The 5,991-nt window shown below is 46.1% G+C and overlaps 1 long non-coding RNA gene across 1 annotated transcript; it reads left to right on the forward strand.

Annotated features, from left to right (window-relative positions):
* Window positions 1-1,906: 1,906 nt before the first annotated feature.
* On the forward strand, window positions 1,907-5,757 carry LOC114763542 (uncharacterized). Its single transcript, XR_003742350.1, has 3 exons — window positions 1,907-2,386; window positions 2,880-3,163; window positions 3,998-5,757. It is a non-coding gene; the product is annotated as an uncharacterized LOC114763542 (long non-coding RNA).
* The last annotated feature ends 234 nt before the right edge of the window (window positions 5,758-5,991 follow it).

Below are 5,991 nucleotides of genomic sequence, written 5' to 3' on the forward strand. Positions count from 1 at the left end.
AGACCAAATTCATTAATTAGTTCAATTATGTTTAATTAACACTGCACAGTATTTATATTTAAACTCTCTAAAGAGCTGTGTCTATAAAACTGACACTATTTAGTGTTCAATCACAGTGACTCCACCCCTCCCCACGTATCAAGCCTATATAGGTGGTACCATATATATAATGGCTTACATGAACATTGCCTGGTCAATTGTAATGCTAATCAGATGAGTATATAGAAGGATCTGACTCTGACTCAAGGTCTGGTGTCCATTATCTATTCCACGCTTCTGCTGTTCCATCGTGCTTTAAGGCGCGAGCCAGTTTCTGGCCCTTATTGCTTGGTGGGGCTGGCTCTACACTGGGGCAAGACAGGTTTCCCTCTTTTGTTCGTTCCTTCCCTCCGTGCTCTGTTTTTGCACAGGTCCCCACTCACTCTTCATGAAAACGAGCCAGTGTGAAGTTTCTCAGCTGTCACACTCGTATGACATGGCCTGTTCTAGACAGGCATATATGAGCTGGCAGACAGAAATGTGAAAGGGGGCATGTTGGGAATATGGGTGAGGTGGGGTTCTCTGGATAACTGTTTTTTTTTTTGTCATGTAACTAGATTGCACTTGTTCTGGCCTCTGCCCTAAGACCTGTCCAACTTGAAAGTGAAGTGTCATTGTGATACACAGCACATGGTGCACAAGACTAAATGTGTCCTCTGCTTTTAACCATCACCCTTGGTGAGCAGTGGGCAGCCAAAATACAAACGAGGTGTGTGGCGGTTGCCAGAACTCAAAAGGTTGCCACGTTCAAAACTTCTTAACACAACTCAAACAGGTGCAGGGTCCATTAAGAGTTCACCTAAGTTCACAAAAGAGTCCACTAAAATATTGCCGCTGCAGAGCCACAGGAGTCACAGGCTTTTTAAAAGCAGTCCAGAATGACTCGGTACTATTTTCGGTACTATGGACAAAAGAAAAACAATTACATGAAGTTTTTAATAATTTTTTTGGTCTGGATTGCTCGTCCAAACCAAGTCAGATCGGTCCTCACCTTGTCATCTTTCCCCATCCTCCTCTGTGTCGTTTTTCTGGTCTTGCTTTCTGTGGTTGTTGCTGGCTGGCTCACGTTCGCAGAACAAAGTGGTGGACATTCACTTAGAGCTGTAATCCGGCCTGAAAAGTTAGGTCTGACCTGAGCCTGACACAATCCGACAAATAGAGCTTTTTAAATGTCCAGCTTTCTTTCTGCATGCTACAAGCGCTATACTCTGTTTCACTACCAGAACTCTTCCAAGATCTTGCCAGCCACCTAAACTGAGTGATCTGGGAGGTGATCAAGAACCTCAGAGCTCCAGAGGTCCTCTGTGGACAAAGGAGAACCTTCTAGAGGGACAACCATCTCTGCAGAAATCTATATGGTAGAGTGTCCAGACGGAAGCAACTCCTTAGTAAGCTCACCTGGAGTATGACACAAGGCACATGATGAGAAACAAAATTCTCTGGTCTGATGAGACAAAGATGGAACTCTTTGGTGTGAATGCATACGCTCTGATCTATAGAAACAAACTTAACCACAGAATGTGTGTATATTTGCGCAAACTGACCCATGCGTGCGAACATTTTAGGGGGGTAACAAAAACTTGATTTGTAATAGTACATTTATAATATATTCTTGTGCTAGTGAGTATATTTAATTGCACTTGTAAAGATTGACTATATAAGTAAAATTTAATTGGAATGAAATTTTAACTTAATCTACACTTTTAATCTGTGTGCCGCAGCTCACATGATCCTGATAAACATGGTTTCAAGATGGCCTGAATCAACACATGACTCGATAATCCTGGAACACCGCAGTGTAGGGAGCAGGCTGGCTTTTTGGTAAAATTAATAAGAACATTGTGTCATTTCTGAATATCGAATCTTTTTTATAAATGCAGGTGACAGCGGGTACATTCACCTCTGCACCGGTTTTGAGAACAGAATTACGACATGGGAGATTGTGAACTGCTGGTAGTCAAGGGTGCACTGGAGTAGAGACATTTGTAGGATTGGACCCTTTGCCCATTCGTTGTTTTCACAGCTTCATTCTTCACCCGCTTAAATTTTTTTTTCTTTCTGTCCAGGGTCCAGAATTGTCAAGGCCGATCCACTGTCTCAGGTATTTCAAGTAACGGAGTCAAGGGGAGAACCTGGGCCAATCCTAGACCCTTGGCTTGTGCTGGGTCCACTCATTTGGAATGTGGACGAAGATATCCAAACCACTACTTTGAATGAACCAATGCCTCCCGGAGGTCCAGCAGAAAGACAGAATGTTCCTTCCAGACTCAGGAGCGGTCTCATCATGGCGGCCCATTCTTCTCCTGCCGCAGGACACCTGGGGGTGCGCCATACTCTGGAGCAGCTAGTAAGGACATACTGGTGGCCGAAAGACACATACATTCATGTAACACAACAGCTTCAACCTCTCCCGATATCACATTGTCCCTGGATTTTCTCAGAGATCTAAGGGCAACACCTTCGTACTTACTAGGGCTGCACAAGTAATCATGATCACAATTTTGGCTGACACGACTATGATCAGCAGCGATATTTTTACATTTTAATAGCGGGCTCTTATGGCTCATATGGGGCAGTGGTTGCCTAGCGGTTAAGGAAGTGGCTCCGTAATCAGAAGGTTGCCGGTTCGAATCCCGATCCACCAAGGTGCCACTGAGCAAAGCACCGTCCCCACACTCTGCTCCCCGGGTGCCTGTCATGGCTGCCCACTGCTCACCAAGGGTGATGGTAGTCAAGGGTGCACTGGAGTAGAGACATTTGTAGGATTGGACCCTTTGCCCATTCGTTGTTTTCACAGCTTCATTCTTCACCCGCTTTAATTTTTTTTTCTTTCTGTCCAGGGTCCAGAATTGTCAAGGCCGATCCACTGTCTCAGGTATTTCAAAAAGTAACGGAGTCAAGGGGAGAACCTGGGCCAATCCTAGACCATTGGCTTGTGCTGGGTCCACTCATTTGGAATGTGGACGAAGATATCCAAACCACTACTTTGAATGAACCGATGCCTCCCAGAGGTCCAGCAGAAAGACAGAATGTTCCTTCCAGACTCAGGAGCGGTCTCATCATGGCGGCCCATTCTTCTCCTGCCGCAGGACACCTGGGGGTGCGCCATACTCTGGAGCAGCTAGTAAGGACATACTGGTGGCCGAAAGACACATACATTCATGTAACACAACAGCTTCAACCTCTCCCGATATCACATTGTCCCTGGATTTTCTCAGAGATCTAAGGGCAACACCTGCGTACTTACTAGGGCTGCACAAGTAATCATGATCACAATTTTGGCTGACACGACTATGATCAGCAGCGATATTTTTACATTTTAATAGCAGGCTCTGCTGCATATGGGGCAGTGGTTGCCTAGCGGTTAAGGAAGTGGCTCCGTAATCAGAAGGTTGCCGGTTCGAATCCCGATCCACCAAGGTGCCACTGAGCAAAGCACCGTCCCCACACTCTGCTCCCCGGGTGCCTGTCATGGCTGCCCACTGCTCACCAAGGGTGATGGTTTAAAACAGAGGACACATTTTGTAGTGTGCACCATGTGCTGTGCTGTGCTGCAGTGTTTCACAATGACAATCCCTTCACTTTCATATCTAAAGCTAACCACCAGGGGGCAAACAAAAGTATAGTCTGTATCAGCAGAAACCTCTTGAGCGATATGTGACTGTAATAAAATAACTTTATTCATGTTATGGACCAGAGCATCTGCCCACCGCTGCTGTTCTGACAAAAAAATGCCTCTGTATATGGACCTGCCCTGTCTATATTACTTTTTTCAACATTTTTCATATATTAAATATTATTATTTTTTCATAGTGACTGATTTCTGCCTGCCTTGCCAGAAACTGAAACCATGTTTCATTGACTCTTACTGCATCAAGTGCACGGTGTCACATATATGCTTGCACACCTCGTATTCACACAATTCTCCATCTTTTCATGTCTCCCCACCTTTTCTTAGGCCAGAGGTGCCAGGCTCTCTTGTATAGGACGTCTCATCAGGGTTGCCGCTGCCTGCTCTGACCTGCCTGGTGGTCCACCATTCATGGTTTCATGTATCCTGAACTCACATCATGCAGAGGCAGTCTCAGCCACCTGGTGGACTGGGAGGGGTGTGGCTTAGAGGAACACGGCTGGGTCCCGGCGCCGTCCTAGATCGATCCCTCATAGAAGCCTTTAATCAAGCCTTAACTGAACCTTCTGCACCTCGTTCCCTCTGCGCTGATTCTCCCACCTGTGGTGGGGCATGACTGAAGCCCCGCCCCATCAGACACCTGTTCCAGAACATCATCACTAAGTCACGCCTTCTTGTCATTTGTTTAATCTGTGCACTACATGATAAAGGGACTTCATGTTTCTCAATTCATGGTATAGTCTTGACCCCGTCTATCTGAGTCATACTCTAGTCCTAGTCTTGTGTCCTGTGTCCCCTTCTTGTTTAGTGAGTGAATGCCCCCTGCTGTCATCAGCTTGTTTACCTTTGTTGACTTCTTTGTAGATCTGTGTCTGAGTGACTGCATCTTTCCATCTTTCATCAATTCCCTTCTCCAATGTACTCTCTACCAAAGTAGTTCCCCTTACTCATTGTGAGTCCTCCGAGCCTGTGTCGTGACACAGGGGAACACATAGAGCCCACAATCTCAGAATCAACTAGAAACCAAAATTCCAAGAGAAATTTTGATGGGCCTATGGAGATGTCGTGGAAGGTGTGGTGCTGCGTCCCGTGGTGGTGGGTGAGCTGTGGGAGCGAGAGGAAGATTGCCCTGGATTGATTCGGTTTCTGTTGAGACTCTGGCGCGCCCTAGTCCAGGTCTATGGAGATGCAGCGCACTGCTTGACACGCTGCATGCGCATCTTCTTCTTCGTGGCGCGGGATGTAGGAGGAGTTGCACAGCTTCTCCTCAAGGATGGTCTGCTTGAGCGGCTGTGTCTTGCACCAATCACGCGTCAGGTACGGTGCTCCGTGACGTGCAGGCCCTCCTGGCTTGACTCCTCGGCCGATTGAGTGACAAAGTTCTGTGGATGCAGAACGAAACATTAAAGAACGAAAGTCCAGTTGCCACGACTCAACTCAAGATCTGACCAATACCTGATTCTGGAGCAGAACCAGCACCAAACAGAGGGCTCTTTTTAAGGCCCCTGCTTGGAGGAGCCAAGGCTCTGCGCGCACTCTGTGGGAAGTGTACGCTTGGTGTTGGCTGTTGAAAGGACGGGTTGCTGTGGAAGAGGCTACAGAAGAGAAAATGTTCTACCTCAAACTGTGCATACAGCTGCTTCACTGCTGAAGGCGGAACACTACACAACCGACAGGCAAAGAAGAAAAAGGTTTCATTCAGAAAAGCTATGTAGGCGATCGCTGAATGGCAGAGCCAAAGGCAGAAAAAGCAAGAAAAGGGCACTGGTCTACAAAGCGCACCACAAACACCATTCAGAGGGCTGATGGGAAACCAGAGAGAACCGACATCCACATGCAGTTCAAAGCTGAAGATTTTCATATAAAGGCAGGAAAAGTCAGACCCTTAAAATCTACCAGCAGTTTCAGACTGGGCTGTGTTTGTGGGGGTTCTATTCATGAACTTGTTCAAAGCCCCATTAATCACATCTTGAACGCAAGACAAAAAACTAGTGGTGGGCCGTTATCGGCGTTAACGTGCTGCGTTAACGTGAGACTCTTATTGGGCGATAAAAAAAATATCGCCGTTAATCTATTCACAAAGTTGGGTTGGGAGCTGGGTCTATACTACGCAAGCTATTGTGCCGGAGTTAAATGGTTACACTAGATTTATAAGTATATTTCTTCTTTTTTGTGTCTTTTATTTTCTTATTTTCTAAAGACTTTTATTTTGTTTTTGAGACCCAGTTCAGGTCTCTTGGACACATGGCGTGAGCTGTGAGAGGTGGGTGGGGTTTGTGTGCAAAAAGTTATTTCTTTCATTTTAATTAATGTACATATTA

The sequence above is a fragment of the Denticeps clupeoides genome, chromosome 14, assembly GCF_900700375.1.
Source record: "Denticeps clupeoides chromosome 14, fDenClu1.1, whole genome shotgun sequence".
NCBI classification, from domain to species: Eukaryota; Metazoa; Chordata; class Actinopteri; order Clupeiformes; family Denticipitidae; genus Denticeps; species Denticeps clupeoides.